This window comes from Aedes albopictus, chromosome 1 (assembly GCF_035046485.1).
Source record: "Aedes albopictus strain Foshan chromosome 1, AalbF5, whole genome shotgun sequence".
Lineage (NCBI taxonomy): Eukaryota > Metazoa > Arthropoda > Insecta > Diptera > Culicidae > Aedes > Aedes albopictus.
The window spans coordinates 173641809-173666862 of NC_085136.1; the positions used below are offsets into that span (position 1 = coordinate 173641809).

The following is a 25054-nucleotide window of genomic DNA, read 5'->3' on the forward strand; positions in this document are numbered from 1 at the left end:
CGCTGGAATCTCCAGGGGTACTCAAGGATATTTTCGGGAATCCCTCCAAGCTATCCACAAAAATTCCTCCAGCATTTATGTAAGGCTCCCTCCAACATTTTTCTGACATTTTTTCCATTTTTTTTCCTGGCAATCCCTCCATAATTGCACTGGACCTTCCCTTTGAAAAATCATCCAGGAGATCCTCAGAAATGTATACAGCATTTTTATTGGCATTACTCCTGGATTTCCCTTAGAATTCTCCGAGGAGTTTGGCACAAATTCTTCCAAGATTTGCCTGGGAATTCAACGAGGATTTTCCCAACGATGTTTTTAGAAGTACCCCGGGAAATCCTTTCGGCAATACCCAAAAAAATCATTCAAGAGTTTCTCCGAGCAGTTCCACTGAAATTCATTCAGATCATATCAGTAACAAATTTTGAAAACGACGTATAATCAATGGTGTAGCATTGATTATACGTCGTTTTCAAAATTTGTTACTGATATGATCCTAATTAATTGTCCAGGTTTCCCTAGAATTCCTCCATGGATTTTTCAGGAATACTTTAAGGAGTTCTAATTCATTTAGATTTTGTGGTAGAATTCCTCCTGAATTTTCGTGAAAATGTTTACCAGATTTCTCTCGAAATTTGTCCACAGTTATTTTGAAAATTTCCAACAGTGTATCCTCAAATCCTTAAGTATTTCTGGCATTCGATTTTAATAGGACGTATGTTTGCTGTTATTCCTACATAAGTTGATAGGACCTATTCAAATCGAACGAAAGATTTATGCAAAACCCATCCAGGATATCTCCAGTATATATAATTTTCCCAAAAAAATCCCCTAGGAGTTCCCTAAGTTCCTTGAAAGTTCCTCCAGGATGTTACATCCTGGAGTTCTGGGTGGCTGAGACATATTGCAATGTAAGAACGACTCCAGGTGTAAACGAATAACAAATTAAAACGTAACTTTATTGACATGAAAGATTACATTACAAGACGCTACACGTATGTACAAGCTGACGACTACAATACTTCTAATCCTACTTAACTACTTTGTGCATCAACCGAAAGGTAGACTCATCGCCTTCGGTGAGCGAGCAGTATAGGGAGAGAATGCTGAGCTGATCAGTGGTTCCCAACACAGGAAATCCTCGGGTATTCCCTAGGAGTTCTTTGGAGGGGTTACCCGGATATTGATCCATGAGTTCCTCGGGAATTCCTCTAAAGGTTTTTTGTAAATTCCTCCAGAAGTTCCTCGAGAATTCCTCCAGGAGTTCTCTGGAAATATATGCAGGAGTTTCCCAGAAATTTCACCAGGAGTTCCTCTAAAAATTCGTCCAGGAGTTCCTCGGAATTCTTCCAGGAGTTCCTCGGAATTAATCAAGGAGTTCCTCTGAATTCATCAAGGAGTTCCTCGGAAATTCCACCAGAAGGTCCTTCGAATTCCTCCGGGAGTTTTCCAAAAATATCTCCAGGAGTTTCTCAAAAATTCCACCAGGAGTTCATCTGGGATTCCTTCAGGAGTTTCTTGGAAATTTATCCGGGAGTTCCTCAGGAATTTCTCCAGAGTTTCATGGATGAATCAAGAGTTTCCGGAAATTTTTCTCTAGGAGTTCCTAGGAAAATTCTTCAAGAGTTATTCTGAAATTCCTTCGGGAGTTCCTCGAGAATTTCTTCAGGAGATCCTCCGCAATTTTTCCAGGAGTTCTTTGGAATTCCTCCCCTTCTGAAATTTATTCAGAAGTTCCTCGGGAATACCTTCAGAAATTCCTCCAAGAGTTCCTCGGAAATATCTGCAAGATTTCTTCGGGAATATCTCCAGAAGTTCCTTGGAAATTCCCCCAAGAGTTTCTTGGAAATTTCTCCGGAAGTTCCTTAGAAATTTTTGAATAATTTACACGAGGACCAATCTAGGAGTTACTGAGAATATTTCTCCAGGAGTTCTTCGGAAATTCCACTAAGAGTTCCTCTGAAATTCCCCCAGAAGTTCCTCGGGAATTCCGCCAGGGGTTCATCGGGAATCCCTCCAGCAGTTCCTCGGAAATTCCACAATAATTTCTCAAGAATTTCCTCTAGGATTCATTCAGGAGTTCCCGGAAATTTTTCTCTAGGTTTCCTTCGGAAATTCCTCCAGAAGTTTCTCGGGAATTCTTGCAAGAGTTCCTCAGGAATTCCTCCTGGAGTTCTCCGGAAATATCTCCAGGAGTTCCTCTGGAATTCCTCCAGGAGTTCCTCGTTAATTCTACCAAGAGTTTCTTGGGAATTTCTCCAAGATTTCCTCGGAAAATCCTCCAAGAGTTCTTTTAAAACTTCTGCGGGAGTTCCTTAGAAATTTCCTCGAGGATTCTTCCAGGAGTTCCCGGAAATTTTTCTACTGGAGTTCCTCGAGAATTCCTCCTGGTATTCCTCGGCAATTCCTCCTGTATTCCCCTGAATTGCTCCGGCAATTCCTCCAGGAGTTCCTCAGCAATACCTCCAGAAGTTCCTCGGGAAAATCTTCTGAAATTCCACGAGTATTCCTCCAGGAGTTCTCCGGAAACATCTGCAGGAGTTCTTCGGGAATATCTTCAGAGTTTTCTCGGGAATTCCTTCACGAGTTCCTCTGAATTCCTCCAGGAGTTCCTTGAGAATTCCTCCTGGAGTTCATCGGAATATCTCTAGAAGTTCCTCGGAAATTGCTTCAGGAGTTCCTCAGAAATTCTCCAGAAGTACCTCGAGAATTGCTCATGAGTTCTCCGGAAATATCTCCAAAAGTTTCTTGAAAATTCCACCAGGAGTTCCTCTGGAATTCCTTCAGGAGTTCCTCTGAAATTTCTTCAGGAATTCCTCGTGAATTCTACCAAGAGTTCCTCGAGAACTTCTCCAGACGTTCCTCGGGAATTCCTTCAGAAGTGCCTTGGAATTCCTCCAGAAGTTCCTCGGAAATTTCTCCAGGAGTTCCTCAGGAATTCCTCCAGGAGTTCCTCGGGAATATCTGCAGAAGTTCATCGGGAATATCACCCGATGTTGATCTGGAATTCCTCCTTAAGTTTTTCGGAAATTCCTCCAGGAATTCTTTTTTTTTTCTTATTTTCTTTTTTCGGAAAATACACAAAAAATTCTCAAGAATTTCCTCGAGGATTCATCCAGGAGTTCCCGGGAAGTTTTATCTAAGAGTCCCTCGGAAATTCCTCCAAGAGTTTCTCGAAAATTCCTCCAGGAGTTCTTCGGGAATTCCTCTAGGAGGTCCTCGGCAATTCCTCCATGAGTTCCTCGAGATTTCCTCCTGATGTTCCTCTGAAATCCTCAACGAAATCCTCGAAAATTCCTCCTCGGGTTCCTCAGAAATTCCTCCAGGAATATATTCAGAAGTTCTTCGGGAATTTTTCCTGAAGTTCCTCGAGAATTCCCCCAAGAGTTCTCCGAAAGTATTTCCAGGAGTTTCTTGGAAATTCCACTAGGAGTTACTCTAGAATTCCTTCAGGAATTCCTCGGGAATTCCTTCAAAAGTTCCTCGGAATTTCTCCAGGAGTTCCTTGGGAATTCCTCCAGAAGTTCCTCGGGAAATCCTCCAGAATTTCCTCGGAATTCCTCGGAAATATCTCCAGAAGTTCTTCAGGAATATCACCAGAAGTTCATCGTGAATTCTTCCTGAGGTTTCTCGGAAATTCTTCTAGGAGTTCTTTGAAAACTTTTCCGGGAGTTCCTCAGGAGTTTCTCAAGAATTTCCTCGAGGATTAATCCAGGAATCATCGGGAATTTTTCTCCTGGAGTTCCCCGGGAATTCCACCAGGAGTTTCTCGAGGATTCTTCCTCCAGGAGTTTCTCGGGAATTCTCCCAAGAGTTCCTCGAAAATTCCTCCAGGAGTTCTTCGGGAATTCCTCAATGAGTTCCTCGAGATTTCCCCCTGGTGTTCTTCTCAATTCCTCCAGGAGTTCCTTGGGAATTCTTCTTTGAGTCCCCCAGAAATTCCTCCACTAGTTCCTCAGTAATATCTCCAGAAGTTTCTCGGGAATTTCTCTAGAAGTTTCTCGAAGATTCCTCCTGGAGTTTCCGAGAAGTTTTATCTAGAAGTTCCTCGGAAATTCCTCCAGGAGTTTCTCGGGAATTCTTCCAAGAGTTTCTCGGAAAATCCACCAGGAGTTCCTCGGGAATTCCTGCAAGATTTCTCTGGGAATTCTTCCATGAGTTCCTCGAGATTTCCTCCTGATGTTCCTCGGAAATTCCTCCTCGAGTTCCTTAAAAATTCCTCCAGGAGTTCCTCGGAAATTCCTCCTTGAGTTTCTCAGAAATTCCTCCAGCATGTTCTCAGGAATATCTCCAGAATTTCTTCGGGAATTGCTTCTGTTGTTCCTCAAAAATTTCTCCAGAAATTCCTCGAGAATTCCTCCAGGAGTTCTCTGGAAATATCTTCAAAAGTGCCACGGAAATACCCCCCAGAAGTTCCTCGGGAATTCCTCCAGAAGTTCCTCGGGAATTCCTCCAGAAGTTCCTCGGGAATTTCTCTAGAAGTTTCTCGAGGATTCCTCCAGGAGTTCACCGGAAATATCTCCAGGAGTTTCTCGGAAATTCCACCAGGAGTTCCTCGGGAATTCCTGCAGGAGTTCTCTGGGAATTCCTCCATGAGTTCCTCGAGATTTCCTCCTGGTGTTCCTCGGAAATTCCTCCTCGAGTTCCTTAAAAATTCCTCCAGGAGTTCCTCGGAAATTCCTCCTCGAGTTCCTCAGAAATTCCTCCAGCATGTTCTCAGGCATATCTCCAGAATTTCCTCGGGAATTGCTTCTGTTGTTCCTCAAAAATGTCTCCAGAAGTTCCTCGAGAATTCCTCCAGGAGTTCTCTGGAAATATCTTCAATAGTGCCACGGAAATACCCCCCAGAAGTTCCTCGGGAATTCCTCCAGAAGTTCCTCGGGAATTGCTTCTGTTGTTCCTCAAAAATTTCTCCAGAAGTTCCTCGGAAATTTCCGACCACAAGAATCTCTCAAGAATTTCCAAGAGGATTCATCCAGGAGTTTCCGAGAAGTTTTATCTAGAAGTCCCTCGGATATTCCTCCAGGAGTTTCTCGGGAATTCTTCCAAGAGTTCCTCGAAAATTCCTCCAGGAGTACCTTGGGAATTCCTCCAAAAGTTCATCGGAAATCTCTTCCCGAGCTCCTCGAGGTTTCCTCCTGGTGTTCCTCCTCGAGTTCCTTAAAAATTCGTCCAGCAGTTCCTCGTGAATTCCTCCAGGAGTTCTCCGGAAATATGTCCAGGAGTTTCTCGGAAATTCCAGCAGGAGTTCCTCAGGAATTCCTTCAGGAGTTTCTCGTGAATTCTACCAACAGTTCCTCGGGAATTCCTTCAAAAGTTCATCGGGAATTTCTCAACGAGTTCCCTGGGAATTTCTCCAGGAGTTCCTTGGGAATTACTCCAGAAGTTTCTCGGAAAATCCTCCAGAATTTCCTCGGAATTCCTCCAGAAGTTCTTCAGGAATATCACCAGAAGTTCATCGGGAATTCTTCCTGAGGTTTCTCGGAAATTCCTCAATGTTCTTTGAAAACTTTTCCGGGAGTTCCTCAGGAATTTCTCAAGAATTTCCTCGAGCATTAATCCTGGAGTTACCGGGAAATTTTCTCCTGGAGTTTCTCGGGAAATGCTCCAGGAGTTTCCCGAGAATTCTTTCAAGAGTTCCTCGAAATTTTCTCCAGGAGTTTCTCGGGAATTCTCCCAAGAGTTCCTCGAAAATACCTCCAGGAAGGGAATTCCTCCATGAGTTCCTCGAGATTTCACCCTGGTGTTCCTCTAAATTCTTCCAGAAGTTCCTAGAGAATTCCTCTTCGAGTCCCTCAGATATTCCTCCAGTAGTTCCTCAGGAATATCTGCAGAAGTTCCTCGGGAATTTCTCTAGAAGTTTTTCGAGAATTCCTCCAGGAGTTTTCCGGAAATATCTCCAGGAGTTTCTCGGAAATTCCACCAGGAGTTTTTCGGGAATTCCTGCAGGAGTTCTCTGGGAATTCCTCGAGATTTCTTCCTGGTGTTCCTCTGTATTCCTCCAGGAGTTCCTCGGAAATTCCTCCTCGAGTTCCTCAGAAATTCCTCCAGCATGTTCTCAGAAATATATCCAGAAGTTCCTCGGGAATTGCTTCTGTTGTTCCTCAAAAATTTCTCCAGAAGTTCCTCGAGAATTCTTCCAGGAGTTCTCTGGAAATATCTCCAGAAGTTCCTCGGGATTTCCTCCGGAAGTTCCTCGGAAATTTCCGACCACAAGAATCTCTCAAGAATTTCTTAGAGGATTCATCCAGGAGTACCTCGGGAATTCATCCAAAAGTTCCTCGGAAATTTCTCCACGAGTTCCTCGAGGTTTCTTCCTGGTGTTCCTCGGAAATTCCTTTTCGAGTTCCTTAAAAATTCCTCCAGCAGTTCCTCGAGAATTCTTCCAGGAGTTCTTCGGAAATATGTCCAGAAGTTTCTCGGAAATTCCAGCAGAAGTTCATCGGGAATTCCTCATGAAGTTCCTCGGAAAATCCTCCAGGAAAGTTTTGATAACTTCACCAGGAGTTTCTCAGAAATTTCACAAGAATTTCCTCGAGGATTAATCCAGGAGTTACTGGGAATCTTCTCCTGGAGTTCCTCGGAAATTTCTTCAGGTATTTCTCGAGAATTCTTCCAAGAGTTCCTCGAAAATTCCTCCAGAAGTTCCTCGGGAAAATCTTCAGAAACTCCTCGAGAATTTTCTCAGGAGTTCAGCGGAAACATCTGCATGAGTTTTTCGAAGACATCTCCAGGAGTTCCTTCAAAATTTCTCCGGGAGTTCCTCAGGAATTTCTCAAGAATTTCCTCGAGAATTCCGAGTTTCCGGGAATTTTTCTCCAGGAGTTCCTCAGAAATTCATCCATTAGTTCTTCGAGATTTCCTCCTGGTGTTCTTCTGAATTCCTCCTCGAGTCCCTGAGAAATTCCTCCAGCAGTTCCTCAGGAATATATCCAGAAGTTCCTCTGGAATTCCTCCAGGAGTTTCTGAAGGAGAAGTCGAGTAGGCGACGAATAACTACGCCTTAGCAACAGTTTATGTCAGATAAATAGCTAGAATAAATTTTCATTCCACATTTGTTAGTCAATCGATATAGACGTGTTTTATTACGACTACAGCCTCATATCATTTGTCCAAGAGGTTATGGGCCTTTATTGAAACTGTTACGTGGATTTTGGATCGTTGAAGAAAACCTTGAAGAATTTTGTCGGATCGTTTTTTTGGAGAAGATTGTCGAAACTTTGGAGCTGCTCAAGATGGATGCAAGCAAAGTCATCATGGAGCGCCTGAACAACCGCAATTATGAAGCCTGGAAGTTCCGGATCGAAATGCTGCTTATCCGTGAAGGTCTTTGGAAACACATTTCGGAGGAGATGCCAAACCCGATGACCAGTGAATGGAAGCAAGGAGATGATCGAACCAGGGCGACGATTGCGCTTTTCGTTGAAGACAGTCAGTACTCCATAATCCGAAATTGTCAAACGTCCAAGGAAACCTGGGAAGCTTTGAAGAAGCACCACCAGAAAGTGTCGCTTACGTCTCGAGTAACGCTGCTCAAACGGATTTGCCAGTTGCAGTTCCAGGATGGGGACGATATGGAGCAACATCTTCAGGAGATGGAAGGTCTTTTCTCGCGCCTATCAAACGCTGGCCAGAAGCTCGATTCGCAGTTGATGGTCGCTATGGTCCTGAGAAGCCTACCGGAAGCCTATGATACGTTGACGACAGCACTCGAGAGCCGTTCAGATGACGAGTTAACAATGGATTTGGTAAAATCGAAGTTACTGGATGAATCCATGAAGCGAAGGAAGAATCTACCCCGTGGTGAGTCAATTCTACGAGTCGAATCAACCAAGAAGACGATTATTTGCCATTCCTGTGGAAGACCGGGTTACATCAAGAGGGATTGTCGCCAGTTGCCCGGTAAGAAGATAGAGGAATCCCGCCGGAAGTTCAAGCCAAAGGCGAAGGCTGCAGCAGTGGAAGAGGAGAAATCGTTTTGCTTTGCGGTACGGAACGAGCGCCATACGAATGCTGTCTGGGTCGTCGATTCCGGAGCAAGCACCCACATGTGTGCGGACAGGAGTTTTTTCAAGCACTACGAACAACAACCAGGACTAACCGTTGCGTTGGCAGACGGAAGCGAAGTAAATGTGGCCGGGAGAGGTTCCGGAACAATTTGCTGTGCAGTTGACGACGAAGAGAAAGAAGTCACCCTCAATGAAGTTCTACACGTCCCGAATTTGGATACGAACCTGGTGTCCGTTGGAAAACTAACCGAAAAAGGAGCTGAAGTCACGTTCACTGGAGAAGAATGCAAAATATCGAAGAATGGACGAGTCGCTGCTGTTGCCGTGAGGAAGTCAGGACTGTACCACCTTGAAACGAAGAAGCACAATCCGATTGTCGCTGCTGTTATGAAGCATACTGAAAACTGTATTCACCATTGGCATCGAGTACTGGGGCACCGTGAAGAAGAAGCGATCCAGAAGATGGTACGGGATGACCTTGCCACTGGTGTCAAGATTCGCAAGTGCAACGTGAACCACGACTGTGAGTGCTGTATGGAAGGTAAGATGACCCGTCTACCTTTCCCCAAGCAAACTGGAGCACAATCGACGAGGATGCTTGAGCTGATCCATACGGACGTATGCGGGCCAATGAATACCGTTACTCCAGGAGGAGCCCGCTACTTTATGACCATAATTGATGACTTCACCCGTTTCTGTGTCGTATATTTTCTGGAGAAAAAGTCGGAGGTTCCGGATAAGATTGAAGAATTCGTCCAGATGGCGGAGACCCGTTTTGGAAAGCGGCCTGCAGTCATTCGCGCAGACAATGGAGGAGAATACAGATCCAGACGATTGGGAAGTTTCTACCGTCAAAAAGGAATCACAGCGCAGTTCACAGCCGCATACAGCCCCCAGCAGAACGGGATTGCGGAACGGAAGAACCGAAGCCTTGTGGAAATGGCGCGCTGTATGCTTATCGATGCATCCATGGACTACAAGTACTGGGCAGAAGCGGTGAACACAGCCAACTACGTTCAGAATATGTTACCAACCCGTGCTACCGAGAAGACCCCCTATGAAGCCTGGTATACGAGGAAGCCAGATTTGAAGCACATGCATATCTTCGGCTGCAGTGCATTCGTCCATGTTCCTGACCAGAAGCGGACTAAGCTAGAACCGAAGGGAATGGAGCTCACATTCGTCGGATATTCGGATTCCCAAAAGGCGTATCGTTTGGTAGATTTGGCAACCAACAAGATTTACCACAGCAGGGATGTCCGTTTTCTTAATGAAAGCAAACCGTTGATGAAAAATTCAAGACCAACTGAATTAGTGGAGTACGATTGGAATCTGGAGATACACCGTGAAGTAGCAGATGAACCAAACGTTGAAGTATACGATGAAGAAGAGATGCCGCTGTTTTCGGAAGGAGAGGATGATTTTCTGGATTGCAGTCAAGGGACACAAACCGAGGATTCGAGAAGTGAAACCGATGAAGATCCGGAGACACCTGTGACTGTTAGACGATCTGAGAGATGCACTAAAGGACTCCCGCCGGTTCGATATCGTGAGGCCATCGGAATGGTGAAATCAAACGTTCCAGAACCACGCACGATCAAGGAAGCTATGGAAAGTACAGAGAAAGACCTGTGGAAAGCGGCAATCAAGGAGGAGTTACAAGCCCACGAGGAAAATGGCACGTGGAAAGTGGTACCCCTCCCGGCCGGACGAAAGACCATTGGATGTAAATGGATTTTTAAACGGAAGGAAGACGAAAAAGGAAACGTTGTTCGCTACAAGGCGCGTTTGGTAGCGCAAGGATTCACACAGAAATATGGAACAGATTACGATGAAGTGTTCGCCCCCGTCGTCAAACAAGTGACGTTCAAAGCTTTATTGTCTGTGGCTCACCAACGGAACATGCTCATCAAGCACATAGACGTGAAGACCGCCTACCTAAATGGAGAACTCCAGGAAATGGTTTTCATGCGGCCACCGCCTGGCTGTGATTTTGGGGACAGCAAGTTAGTATGCCACCTCCAAAAAGGGATTTATGGATTGAAGCAAGCAGCTCACATCTGGAACAAGAAGCTTAATGCAGTTCTCCAGAGACTTGGATTCAAACCCTCCGAAAACGATTCGTGCCTGTATTCGAAACGCAACAGTGATGGGACGATGTCGTACATTGCCGTGTACGTTGACGACTTGGTAGTTGCCTGCAATTCGGAGGAGGAGTATGAAGCCATCGTGAGGAACCTTAACAACCATTTCAAGGTAACGTCTTTAGGAGACATCAGGCATTTTCTTGGAATTCGAGTAACCCGGACCAACGAAGGTGTGTCACTGAGCCAGAAAGTGTACATACAAAAGCTGCTGTCACGTTTTGGATTGCAAGATGCCAAACCCTCGAAAATACCCCTTGATCCCGGATACATACAGCCAAAGGAGGAGAATACTGAAGCGTTGCCGAATAATCACCAGTTCGCAAGTCTAATTGGTGGATTGCTATATGTATCTGTTAACACAAGACCAGACATATCGGTTGATGTATCCATCCTAGGACGCAAGACTAGTAATCCCTCTCAAGCTGACTGGGTTGAAGCAAAAAGGGTTCTTCGGTATTTAAAAGGAACCATCAATCATGAGCTGATTCTAGGACAGGATTCGTCTGAGCTCGAAGTTTTTGTGGATGCTGATTGGGCCGGCGATGCCCACGATCGAAAGTCAACATCTGGATTTCTTTTTCGCTATGCAGGAGGAATGATTGGATGGAACGCCAAGAAACAGGACAATGTTACCCTAAGCAGTACTGAAGCGGAATATGTAGCTATGGCTGAATGCTGCAAGGAACTGAATTGGATACTTCGTATACTTGAATGGGCCCATATAGCCGAGGCGGTAAACACACGGGTATTCAGCATGACCATGCTGAGGGTGACGGGTTCGATTCCCGCTCGGTCCAGGATCTTTTCGTAAAGGAAATTTCCTTGACTTCCTTGGGCATAGAGTATCTTCGTGCCTGCCACACGATATACACATGCAAAATGGTCATTGGCAGAGGAAGCTCTCAGTTAATAACTGTGGAAGTGCTCATAGAACACTAAGCTGAGAAGCAGGCTTTGTCCCAGTGAGGACGTTACGCCAAGAAGAGGAGAGAGGAGGTATACTTGACGACCTCGGAATCAAAACCACGTTACCAGTGAAAGTGAACGAGGATAATCAGAGCTGTATCAAGCAACTAAGTTCCTGCAGCATCAACAGACGATCAAAACATATTGAAACTAAGTACCATTTCATCCGGCAACTCAAACAAGATGGCGTCATTGAACCGCAGTATTTGGCAACCGAACATATGATTGCGGATATGATGACTAAACCTCTGTTGAACACCAAGCTTACGAAGTTTCGTGAATTGGCCGGAGTCATCTCGTCGAGGAGGAGTGAAGGAGAAGTCGAGTAGGCGACGAATAACTACGCCTTAGCAACAGTTTATGTCAGATAAATAGCTAGAATAAATTTTCATTCCACATTTGTTAGTCAATCGATATAGACGTGTTTTATTACGACTACAGCCTCATATCATTTGTCCAAGAGTTTCTCGAGAATTGCTCCAGGAGCTTATTGAGCAGATCCTGGGAATTCCTCCAGGAGTTATCAGGAGCTGCAGTTCGAGTATTGGCCCAGGACTTCCACCCGAATTGCTACCGGTGTTCCTCTGGAATTGCTCCAGGAGTTCTTCGGAAATTCCTACAGGAATTCCTTGGAAATTTCACGGAAGTTCCTCTGGAATTTCTCAAGAATTTCCTCGAGAATTCCGACTTTCCGGGATTTTTTTCCTCTTAGAGTTGCTCACCAATTCCTCCAGGAGTTCCTCGGGAATTCCTCAAGAATATCTCCAGGAGTTCCTCTGGTATATCTCCAGGAGTTGCCCTGGAATTCCTTTAGGAGTTCCTCGGGAATTACTCATAGAATTCCACAGGAATTGTCCTAGGAGTTCTTCCAGCATATCACGACGAACTCCTGGAGGAATGTCAAAGGCAGTTCTAGACGGATTCCAGGGAAACTTCTGGAAGAATTCCAGAGCAACTGGAGGGATTCCCCCGAGGAATTCCTGGAGCAATTTCTGAGGAATTTCCGAGGAACTATTTGAAGGATTCCCAAGAAATTCCTTGAGGAAATTCCGAGGAACTTCTGGAGGAATTCCAACAGGAATTTCCGAAGAACTGTTGCAGGAATTCTTGAAGAACTCCTGGAGGAAAACCCGAATTCCTTCAGCAGGAATTCCTGGAGAAACTCATGCAGAAATTCCCGGGAAAGGAGTAACCTTAGAACTCCAGTACGAATCCTCGAGGAACTTCTGGGCGATTATGTGAGTAATGCTATAGAATCTGTAAAATTCAGAATTCTGCCAGGAGTCTATACTGCCCCCACTCGCATGACAGTCCCATCTTTGCTGAGTAATCCTATGAGAAAATGTATGAAATAATTTGTGAAATATTCTTAAGCCTGAATCCATTTCTAATAATGTATTGCTATTGCTAATAATGTTTGTATGTTTCCAGGATGACAACGCAGGGATCTTCGAGTTAGTGTTGTATTATCCCTGGCGCCGTCGGAATAATCGTTTCCTTTTCGTTCCAAAGTGTCAAGATGGCTCACGGACCAAAGAAACATTTGAAGCGTTTGAACGCCTCAAGAGGATGTTGGACCAGACCTTTGCCCCGCGTCCATCCACTGGCCCACACAAGCTGCGTGAGTCGTTGCCGCTTGTGATTTCCTAGCGCAACCGTTTTAAGTACGTCTTGACCAACACCGAGGTCACCAACATCAGCAGTTTCACATCTATAGATCGATGGCAAAGTTCGCACTGACCCCAACTACCCGGCTGGATTGGATGTCAGCACTCTTTGATCTACGACGTCAAGGATCGTTTGACCGTTCACCGTATTACGCCGGAAGAAACCAAGTACAAGCTCCTGAAAGTGATCCAGATCGGCCCAAAGAAGGTGCCGTTTATCTTGACCCACAATCCGGATCCGAGCATACGCCAGAACGATTCAATCCGCTCGATATCGCCACCGGTGATAGACGTGCTCAAGCTCGAACCCGGAAATCTGTGCAAGACCAATCATCGGCAATCCGTTTTCATCATCAAGAATCCCACCAAGGTTTTCATCTTGCTGCAAGAAAAACCAGTAATAATACCACTATGAAAGTAATGAAATAGCAGTAATGAAATGAATGAAAGTAATAAAATAGTGTATGAAGGTCCGCATAACCGAAACGGTATGCAAGTGATGCTCATTTTCCGATCGGTTTAGGATATTTTCATAACATAAATATGTTTGATTTTCTTGGGATATAACAGTATAGTCATAATATTTATGTGCAGGATTTATCTCAGTTGGGATAAAAACAATTAAAGAAGCAATAAATTTTAGTTCGACGCTTTGTTTTTTTTTGTATCCATTGCCTTCTCTTCTTTGTTCTCTTCTATGGCTGATTAAATTATGTTTCTATTCTTTTTCGATTTGAATTTAGTATAGATTTAGTGTTTACTTCGGCTATACAAAATTCTGAGCGAAAAGGGATGAAAATGCAATTTAATCGGCTTTAGAAGGGCCTTTGAAATCGCTTCCATTTTACATCGCATTATTTACATCGTATAAATGTACGTCGAATAAATTACATCGCAAGAATTACATCGGATCTGTTTATTACATCAACAGCCGTCGAGTACATCGGGCTGTGTAATTTTAATCAATCGATGTAACGACCTGGTTGCAGCGATTTCGATGTAATATTCAACAACTTTTTTTGCTGTGCATATAAATTGCACTGCCATTGCACATAGAACCAGATTTCTAGCTCATCTTAGTTTCTATATGCAATGCACATCAATAATAAAGGTTCGTACTTTTTAATTTGGAAGGTAAGCCTATTGAATTTTATATGTCATCACAAATAAATCCTATATGTGATTTTTTAGAAAATAAATAATTCAGACTAATTAATTTATGATGAAAAATGTATTTTGAACTAGATATAAAACTATGGCGATTGCGAGGTTTATTGCATGGATGTGTCGAAATGCGATGTTTAGGTGATAGAGCTTTCCAGTGCAATCCAGCAGGGTTTGTCCGGTCCAAACGAAAATTTCTGCCAAATCTTCCGGAAGTTCGTCTGTGGTCAGGATCTGATGGTATATTTTGATTACATTACGTTAAAGAAAATGATTAAAATACGTTACCTTAAAAAAACTGCAAAAATTCGACCGGGAGACTTGAAATAGCGACCGTAAACTCGGCCAGCAACAAAAGTCTTGCTCCACCATTTTTCCGTTAATGAAATGTTTTGAACGTTTTGAAATATCAATCGATACACTCAAAATTTATATTCAGTTAACATAGGTTGTAAATGTATCATTTTTAGAATTTATAGCTGTGCATATGAGAAATATGTGCAACTCAATTATATTTAATGCAAACACTTTAAAATCTAAATGCCGCACATAAAATGAGGATTTGAGCCACCGATTCGCTTTTATCTGCTTTGCGCACATAAAAACTAATGGAGTTTTCATTTCAGTGTATATATAGAGACACGCAAAGGCGACTTCTTTTGATTGTTGTTCTTCTTCTTCGCCAGACTTTGTTTTCATAATTTTGCTGGCGTGCTCGATAGGTAGCCGATTTGACAGTTCGATAGGTAGATTTGGTTTCACTCTTTGCGGGACTGTGTTACAGACTGTAAAGCCTGGTTTAGACGGTGCAAGTGACTTGATTCCAGTCAGTTGAAAATGCCTGATTGAATGCGAATTGAACGTGTAAACACCACCATTCATCTCACTTGAGCAACTGACTTGACTTGAACGAAAGTTGAACATGTTGAACTTTTTCATTCAAGTCAAACGGAATCATCTCACTTGCCCCGTCTAAACCCCCGATTCATGTGAGTTGATTTCAAGTCCTCTTTCAAGCGAGATGAATTCAATTCAGTTTGCTCACGCGCGGCACGAGCTGAACATTGTAAACACTTGCTTCAGGTGAGATGCATTCAAGAGCATGAAAGTGGACATTCAAGTTATTTGCTCAGTCTAAACACATCATTCCATTGGATTGAACATGTTTGAGAAGTTAGCAAGTCAGATGCTCGTTTCACATGAACAGTGTAAACCAGGCATAACTATAACTAAACATAGCCATCTCTTCTTCTTCCCCACCTATAGTCTATTTTACGAAACGACAACAGTGTTGATATTGATATTGACACTCACGGGCTTGGGCGCAACCTCCTGTCAAATTTTCATTCATGAAATGAGCGATCAGCTGATCCGAAACGTCTCGTAAAATGGCTCATTGGGTAAAAACCATCAACACGCTAAGCTCAGTTTACCCATAAATGTGTAGTTCATTTACCCATATTTGAGTTTTGCATGCAAAACCTATTTTATGGGTAAATTATACCGATAAATATACACGCTAACCTGAAACTACCCATCGACTGGGTCGATTCGACCCGGATTTTCATGTTGTTAGCAGTTGTCATAATCCGGGTAACCCGAAAACCCACACACTTATTTTGTATTTAGGAGTTCGGTACTTTTTTCTACCGGGGTCAAACTGTAAACCATGGGATTGGCGAAAAATCAGTATTTATATTGGAAAGTATACGAACTTCAGTAAAATTCTTCCAATTTTACTGAGTTCGGTAATTTTTGGTGCTAGTTTTTCAGTAATAATCATGCTTTACCGAAAAAGGGAAAAAGTCAGTAGACACAAGCACCGACTTTTCGGTAATCATTGTGATTTTACTGAGTTTTCGCTAATATGAAACCAAAACAAACTGCTGCACTGGGAAGTAGCTGTCAAACAGAATCATCATTGCATTTCTCAACAGCAGCAGAGCAGCAGCAGAAAAATGTCGTCGAAGTCGCTCTTCACATGATTATTTCAACGGAATGCCTCCTGAACGGACAGCAGGATCGAGTTTTTTGTGACCCGCCAACTTCTAGGTAAGTAATGGATTAATTTGTGAAAGAAGGATTACACTGGCACTACCGAAACAGATTGTAAATGAAGCTTACAAAGCTTCTCCCGCTGGATTCTTCCAGCTTGAAATGGATTAGACGAGCTTTACACACGGGCTCCAGTCAGCACCAACGCCGGTACATTCCCATGCCGTGTAATCACTACCTCGAATATGCTCTATTCAACCAAAAGTTGGCGGGGACGCATAAATGTTCGAACATGTTGTCCGTTTTAATGAATGGTAATCCGAAACAAATAAAAAAACAACATTATAAAACTGGGGTGCGGCATACGGGAAGCAATCCAAGAAACTGAGTAACTCAGTAATCTAAAGTAAATAATAAATGTACTGAAAGTCAGTAAAATATTTTTACAAAAAAATACTGACCAGCTCGGTAATGTTGTGACAGATGACCAATTTACCAATTTACTGACTTTCCAGTATTGGAAATATTACCGAGTAGTCAGCAGTTCAAAAACCCAGTAAAATTTTACCGAACTCGGTAATCTAAACTAGCTGTGCAGATTCGTTGAATTTGGGTAAAGATCTGGGTAATCGGCACTTTGTCACTTTTCAGCTTGAGAATATGGCAGCGGTCAGGAGAACGCTGAAAACTATGAATGTTTTCGCGAAAAATATGCCGATAAATGACGGGAAAACAGTGGAATTATTCCGGGGAACTGTTTTCCAGCATCAGGTAAGTGAACAGCACATGGAAATTAAGAGCTTTTTATTTAAAATCTAAATTGAAAATAAATTAACAAAATCAAGGCCCCGGAGGAGCTGGGTATCGTTTACCCAGATTTTGCCACCAACATCGGTAACCCAGATTTGAGTAAAGGTGCCTTTACTCAGTTTAGAGTAACTGCAGTTTTGCTCAGTCTGGGTCGCTTTGACACCAATCTGGGTAACTGAGGGTTAGCGTGTAGGTAAAGTTTACTCATATTGTGATCAAAGTAATGCAATTAAATAGTATGCAATTAAATAATAGCTTCTAAGATGGGAGTGCTTAATTTCTTAAGACAGTTTGCTAAATAGTGATGTGCCCATACAAATCAGCGCAAACTTCATAACATTTTTTTGCTTTTTTCCTTTTCTCACTAATCCTTAGTATTTAGATACTTTGCATGCCGCAAGCGGGAATTCCTCTAATAGAGATAAGTGACATTTCATCACACGAACACTAGCTTGAATTTTTCCATACACAAAAATGCACGCCAATTCAAAGGCTATTCAGATTGCATATGAAAATATTACCCAACTGATTTGGGTAAAACGGCTAAATAATGATAAAACTAACAACCGGGGTAAGAGTGCACATATTTTCCCCCAAGTTTCACTACTACATCTACAAAAGAGACACGCATACATTTGAACGTGATTACCACTATTCGTATTTTTTTTAGTGGAAGTGTGTATGTATATTTATTGAACTGATTAATAAATACTGGAAAAAAAATAAATGTGTTAGTTATAATTGTATTCCCTCTCAAATATCAAATGCTTTTCAAATACGAGTTTTCACAAGGGTTTTCATATAAAATTCAAACGGTTTTCCATACTAAATTCAAACATTCATCATCTAATCAGTTGATCAATCATTCGGTTGTGTGATGAACTTCAATCGGGTTGTTGTCATTCTACTTTCAAGCATACGGTTAAACATCATCCGGAAAACGAATGATGTTCGTCAAGGGGCGGATGCGTATTACCTTGCAGTCGATTGGAGGGTGGAGTTTTGGCTCAGTGTTCTTTCCCTCACCGATGTTGTCAAAAACAAACAGAGATGCATCTACCCAACGAGGGTCCTTGAGCCCAATAAGCCAATTTTGGGTAAATGCAGGTTTACTCAAATTTGGGTTGAATGAGGGGGGGGGGTCTTGGGTTGAATTTACCTACTCTTAAGTAAATGTTTTTGCTGGAGGTGAAGGCAATTTACCTAGTGTGAGTTTAATCGATTTACTCAAATTTGGCTTATTGGGCCGAACCATGGGATTGCGTCAAAAGAACTCAATTTTGGGTAGTTTGGAGGTTCCGTGTGGGTAAATTATATTTACCCACACGCTAAGGTCAGTTTACCTTTTTTCCAAAAAGTGCACAACCGCAAATATGCGTAAATGATACTCAAATATAGGTAAACAAAACTCAAATATGGGTAATGTGTACCAGAATATGAGTAATTGTAACCCAAATATGGGTAAATATTACCCATAAATGCGAATGTGCACTATTCCAAAATATGAGTTTTAATTACCCTTATTTGCTTAAAGTTTACGCAAATTTGAGTAAAATTTACCCATATTTTAGAAAAATAGGTAAACTGACCTTAGCGTTCATATAGGGTAACCAATATAATTTGGACCCCCATATATTTTGGACCCCCTGAGTCGTATTATCACAAATTTCACAGATTTAATAAAGAGATGGCGAAAATTTTTAGAATCATTCGCTTAATTAGATTCCTCTGCACGGGCAGCAATCATTTCCGCACTGGAAATAGCATTATTTGCCTTGAAATACATTTTTGTCAATCTCGTCATCCGTGTCAGTGTCGTACCATGTTTACAAAAAGAGATTGCGGTGCTGAGGAAATTTGCAGATGTAAACAAAAACGTTTATCATTCTAGCGCAATTAATTCGCAAAGTTCGTCTAATCAGCCTTTGTCAATCAAGTAATTAGGATGTGATCCAGCATATTCAAGTGGCAGATTGGCAGAAAATAGTTTCTAACGGGTTTAAACACCGGGTGTCCAAAATACATACTTAAGAGGGTCCAAAATATATTGGGGTGTCCAAAACAGTGAAAACTGGTGCTTCAAAAATAAGTTATTTTCGTCAAATTTTCAGCCAGAAATGACCTTGTGGGTATTTTTAACGGGCAGTGGAGGCTTTAACGATCATGCGAGCATCACCATAATGTGTAACACCCTCTGCATATGTATGCTTTTGACTTAAATTCAAACTAATGTCCTCTAGGGGTCCAAAATTCGACCGTTACCCTATATGGATGAAAAAATAAACATGATTGAGCGGCAAACTCGCAAGTGCTGTGTTTTTTACGGAGGAAGTTTTGAAGATTCAAAGTTGAAGTTTTATGGTTTTATTGCTTACATACATACATTTATTTGTTCAACATCATTAAGACAAGACATAATCAACAATAGTTCGCCACAATACTCGATTTGTGGCTGCCGCTCTCCATCCTCGGTCGCGCCCAATGCTCGCCAAGTCACGCTCCACCTGGTCCGCCCATCGTGCTCTCTGCGCTCCACGCCTTCTTGTGCCAACCGGATCCGTTGCAAACACCAGCTTTGCAGGGTTGTTGTCCGGCATTCTTGCAACATGCCCTGCCCAACGTATCCTTCCGGCTTTGGCCACCTTCTGGATGCTGGGTTCGCCGTAAAGTGCAGCGAGCTCGTGGTTCATTCTTCTCCGCCACACACCGTTCTCCTGCACACCGCCGAAGATCGTTCTTAGCACGCGTCGCTCGAAAACTCCGAGTGCTTGCAGGTCCTCCTCGAGCATGGTCCATGTCTCGTGCCCGTTGAGGATCACCGGTCTTATCAGCGTTTTGTACATGGTGCATTTGGTGCGTGGGTGAATCTTTTTCGACCGCAGTTTCTTCTGGAGCCCGTAGTAGGCCCGACTTCCGCTGATGATGCGCCTCCGAATTTCTCGGCTCACGTTGTTGTCAGCCGTCAGTAGGGATCCGAGGTAGACGAATTCCTCCACCACCTCGAAAGTATCCCCGTCTACCGTAACATTACTACTCAGACGGATCCGGTCGTGTTCGGTTCCGCCTACCAGCATGTACTTTGTTTTTGAGGCATTCACCACCAGTCCGACCTTTGCTGCTTCGCGTTTCAGGCGGGTGTACAGCTCTGCCACCGTTCCAAATGTTCTAGCGATAATGTCCATGTCGTCCGCAAAGCACACAAATTGACCGGATTTTGTGAAAATCGTTCCCCGGCTGTTGAGCCCGGCTCGTCGCATTACACCTTCCAGCGCGATGTTGAAGAGTACCCAAGTAACCATTAAGCCGTAAAAATGGCATTAAGTCGGCTCTATAGTCGAATGTAGAACCTGGCTAACAGAGCTAATTGGTTCTATATCCTCTTATAGAGCTGCTTAAAAGCCACTTTTGGCGAATTATTCGGCTGATATACGGCCAACTTTAAAATATCGTACCAAGTCTCTGGAGCGAACGTTGTCAAAAGTGAGACAAAGAAAAAAGAAAAAAAATATTTTGTTTATCTCCTGTTCTTTTCTAACTTCCTTCGCTTCCATTGAAGTTGCTTTTTTGCTACTTCATCCAGATTCTAGCTGTTGTCCTCCGGGTTCCTGATCAAGTCCAGGTCTGTTCCCTTTCTCATCTGCTCCACCAGTGCACCATGGGAATGGTGTGATAAACTAGTATTTAAACCATGAAAAACAAAACAGTTTGGGCATTTCGAGGGTTGAAAATGATATGGGATGAGGATGATTCAGTGGTATTGTCGGGCCGCCACCAAACCGGACTTCGCACAATCAAGTCGCGACGCGACCCAACTCGCGACGTTTTTGAATCATGTCAAATGTAGTGCGCATTCTTCCCGTTGTTGTCAGCAACACAGCGCACTAGATGCGAAACAGTTGCGACACTTGTGGACCAAGAAAATTGCAATTTTTGATTGAATGTCGGTCTTGATTCCAACCGGATAGACAATAAGCTTGGTGGTGACGAACGCAGGAAATGAAGCAGGAGAAGCAATGTTTATATAAATTTTCGGGAAACGTTTCAGAAGAATAGGGAAACGAGCTGGTGTTTGTCTTGATTGAAAAAAATGGAATAATTAACATAACCAGATTCCATTATCTATTTAACAACACCATTCCGATAAACATTCCAACAACAAAAATAATCCCGTTCCGCCAATCCCGTCCGACATGGATGTTTAAAATGTATTGATCATGGCCGACTCGAGTCTGTTTTGGTCGAAATCTATTTTGATTGATATAAACGTCATGTGCTCCAAGCCCTGTGACAGCACTGACAAACTTCTTTACAGCTCGTAGGCTTTATATAGGCTTACAGGGCTTAATTTAGTTCTTACTGGTTATAGTGCCCATAAGCATTAGGAATGCTTATATAGAGCTATTTAGCACTGAAAAGCTGTTCAATGGCTGTTATAATGCTCATAACAGTGCTTAGTGGTTACCTGGGTAGACATGAGAGTTCGTCACCTTGTCGCAGTCCCCGGCGAGATACGAATGAACTGGATAGTTCACCCGAAACCCTTACGCAGTTTTACACACCGTCCATCGTTGCTTTAATCAGTCTAGTCAGCTTCCCAGGAAAGCCGTTTTCGTCCATGATTCTACATAGCTCTGCGCGGTCGATACTATCGTATGCCGCTTTGAAGTCGATGAACAGGTGGTGCGTTGGGACCTGGTATTCACGGCATTTCTGGAGGATTTGCCGTACGGTAAAGATCTGGTCCGTTATCGACCGGCCGTCGATGAAGCCGGCTTGATAACTTCCCACGAACTCATTTGTTTTAGGTGACAGACGACGGAAGATGATCTGGGATAGCACTTTGTAGGCAGCATTCAAAATAGTGATCGCCCTGAAGTTCTCACATTCCAAATGGTCGCCTTTCTTGTGAATGGGGCAGATTACCCCTTCCTTCCACTCCTCCGGTAGCTGTTCGGTTTCCATCCTTACCATCCTTACCAGCTGCTTTGTTGGCTTTGAGCTGGTGAATGGCATCCTTAACTTCCCTCAGCGTGGGAGTTGGTTCATTTCCGTCCTCCGCTGCACTGGCGTCGTCGTTCCTTCCGTTGCCGTGGGCTCCCGTGCCTACGTTCTCCACGCCGTTCAGGTGCTGATCGAAGTGCTGCTTCCACCTTTCGATCACCTCACGTCCGTCCGTCAAGAGGCCTCCGTCTTTATCCCTGCATATTTCGGCTCGCGGCACGAAGCCGTTGCGGGATGCGTTGAGCTTCTGATAGAACTTCCGTGTTTCTTGGGAACGGCACGGCAGTTCCATTTCTTCACACTCCGCTTCTTCCAGGCGGCGCTTTTTCTCCCGAAAGAGGCGGGTCTGCTGTTTCCGCTTCTGTTTGTAACGTTCCACGTTCTGTCGAGTCCCTTGCTGCAGCATTACCGCCCTCGCTGCGTTCTTCTCCTCCAAAACCGTTCTGCACTCTTCGTCGAACCATTCGTTACGTCGATTCCGTTCCACGTACCCGATGGTGCTCTCGGCTGCGTCGTTGATGGCTGCTTTCACTGTACTCCAGCAGTCCTCTAGAGGGGCCTCATCGAGCTCGCCCTCGTCTGGCAACGCCGCTTCGAGATTCTGCGCGTATGCTGAGGCGACATCCGGTTGCTTCAGTCGCTCTAGGTTGTACCGTGGCGGTCGCCGGTACCGTACATTGTTGATGACGGAGAGTTTTGGGCGCAGTTTGACCATCACCAGATAGTGGTCGGAGTCGATGTTGGCGCCACGATAGGTCCTGACGTCGATAATGTCGGAGAAGTGCCGTCCGTCAATCAGAACGTGGTCGATTTGAGATTCCGTCTGCTGTGGTGATCTCCAGGTGTAACGATAAGGGAGGCTGTGTTGGAAAAAGGTGCTACGTATGGCCATATTTTTGGAGGCGGCGAAATCAATGAGTCGTAGGCCGTTTTCGTTCGTTTGCTGGTGGGCGCTGAACTTACCAATCGTCGGTCTGAATTCCTCCTCCTGGCCTACCTGAGCGTTCAAATCTCCTATGATGATCTTGACGTCGTGGCTTGGGCAGCGATCGTACTCGCGTTCGAGCTGCGCGTAAAATGCGTCCTTGTCATCATCAGTGCTTCCGGAGTGTGGGCTGTGCACGTTTATTATGCTGAAGTTGAAGAGTCGGCCCTTGATTCTCAACCTGCACATTCTTTCGTCGATCGGCCACCAACCGATCACGCGCCTCTGCATATCACCCATCACGATGAAAGCTGTTCCCAGCTCGCGTGTGTTGCCGCAGCTCTGGTAGATGGTATGATTACCTCTAAACGTTCGCACCATGGATCCTGTCCAACACACCTCCTGCAGCGCTACGATGCCGAACCCGCGGTCCTTCAGTAGATCGGCGAGTATGCGGGTGCTCCCAATGAAGTTGAGAGATCGGCAGTTCCACGTACCGAGTTTCCAATCGCAAGTCCTTTTTGTTCGCTGGGGTCGTTGCCGTTTGTCTCGGTTCGTATTATTCTGTTGCTGATTTTCCGTTACAATGGTTTTTTACGACTGGCTCGTAGGGCCTGACACCAACCCCCTACATTCCGGAGGACCATAGTGCACAGTTGAGCTTAGAGTCCTTCCCTGGCACTCGGACGTAGATCAGCCGCCCCTAACATGGGGATCAGACGCTGTTGTGAGCCGCTCCTCCTGGAGAACAGACGCTCAGGTTTGCCGAAGCAAACCCCCCCTTCCCTGTCAGCCTACGACCAAAGTTCCCACCGGGGTTGGTTACCCGATCTTCCCTAAGGTTGCTCATAGTTTCCGGCCGGTACCGCGTGGAGGTAGGGATAGGAGTTGCTGGGCAGAGGCTAGTGGATCACAATGGGATCTGAATTGCGCAGCATACCCAGCCTTTACCGTGCCGGTTTTATTGCTTAATCGCGGTTCAATCGATAGCCTGCCTCGAGGCCTGCCTGTTGTATAGGCCAAGGGGCCGTCCATATACCACGTGGACAAAAAAATCATGGTTTTTGACCCCCTCCCCCCTCCCCGTGGACAAGCGTGGACTTTTCATTGACCCCTACCCCCCTCCCCAATGTCCACGTGGACATCCAAAAAAAGTTTTTTTTATATTTCTAAAATTTTTTCTTAATAGTTTTTTTTTTAATATTGATTTTTTTTCTTCGTAAACAATGTCTTAAATATAATTGAACATTTTTTAAAGTACATATATTCTATAGCTTTACGTAGAATACAAACAAGTAGCACAAAATAGGTACCTACAAGTTTTCAACAAAGTTTTTAATTCAGCTTCAATGTTTGTGAGAGTGTGGGTTCAATTCTTGCTCCAGTTGGTGAAAAATTTTCGTCATACGGAATATTCTTCAGTGGGTGTTTTTCGTGTAATGTCCTTCGCCTAATGTTAGTGATTGTTCAATGTTTAGTCTGTATAGCCTCTGGTTGAAGACGGTGTATTTTAGAATGTTTGTTCAATCTGTGATTGTCTGATTGTTTTGTTGACTTAAGGTAATTTTAAATCGTAGATTTTTGTAGAGAGTAGATTATAATTGGGCAGTTCCGAAACTGTGTAAGGAATTTAACGGCCATTTGAAATCGACAACACAAGTGGCAATCGCGTGGCGCTGCAATCGGTTAATTTCCCATACTACTTTTATTCACCACTTGAAATGTTTCAACTCACCACTGACTGTGGCAATATGGTGTTTGGCGGCGTTAGTGTTGTCATCGTGTATTGGTTTGCAACCTTACTCAAGTGAAGATTCAAATCCTTACACAACTTTCTGTGTGAAATTTGTTCTAGCCTGGATGTCTGTTCTCTGTGATTGACATATAAATTAGGAAACAAGAATCTACAAAAGAAACAAATTATGTCGCATTATTGATGAGATTCTCTTCAACAGTTCTTTCATACATTTTATTTTATTATTCATTGCCTTTTAGTTGTAAGTTACTTCTTCAAGGAAAAAAATCATGGTATTGAATCACAGACTTGGATGTCTGTTCTCTGTGTGTCAATGTTGTCTACGTGGACATTTGACGAACCCCCACCCCCTCTTCGTGGACAAGCGTGGACTTTTCGCTAACCCCCTCCCCCCTCCAAGCTGTCCACGTGGTATATGGACGGCCCCCAAGAAGGTGAGTTTCATGCTTAATTATCCAGAGAAAGGAGAATCCTCGCTAGAATGTCATACTATTTTTCTTCCAGCTTGGAAGCTGTCGCCAACTTTCCGATAAACACCAGCCAAAGTGAAAGAGGTCCAAATTGGCCCTTCTGAACGCGCTCAGAATGGTCAACATTCTCGTCTACGATTTGCGATTTGT

The 25054-nt window shown here is 43.8% G+C and overlaps 1 pseudogene; it reads left to right on the forward strand.

Moving 5' to 3' along the window:
- Positions 1-12635: 12635 nt before the first annotated feature.
- LOC109400011 (small ribosomal subunit protein eS4-like) lies at positions 12636-14183 on the forward strand (annotated as a pseudogene).
- Positions 14184-25054: the final 10871 nt, after the last annotated feature.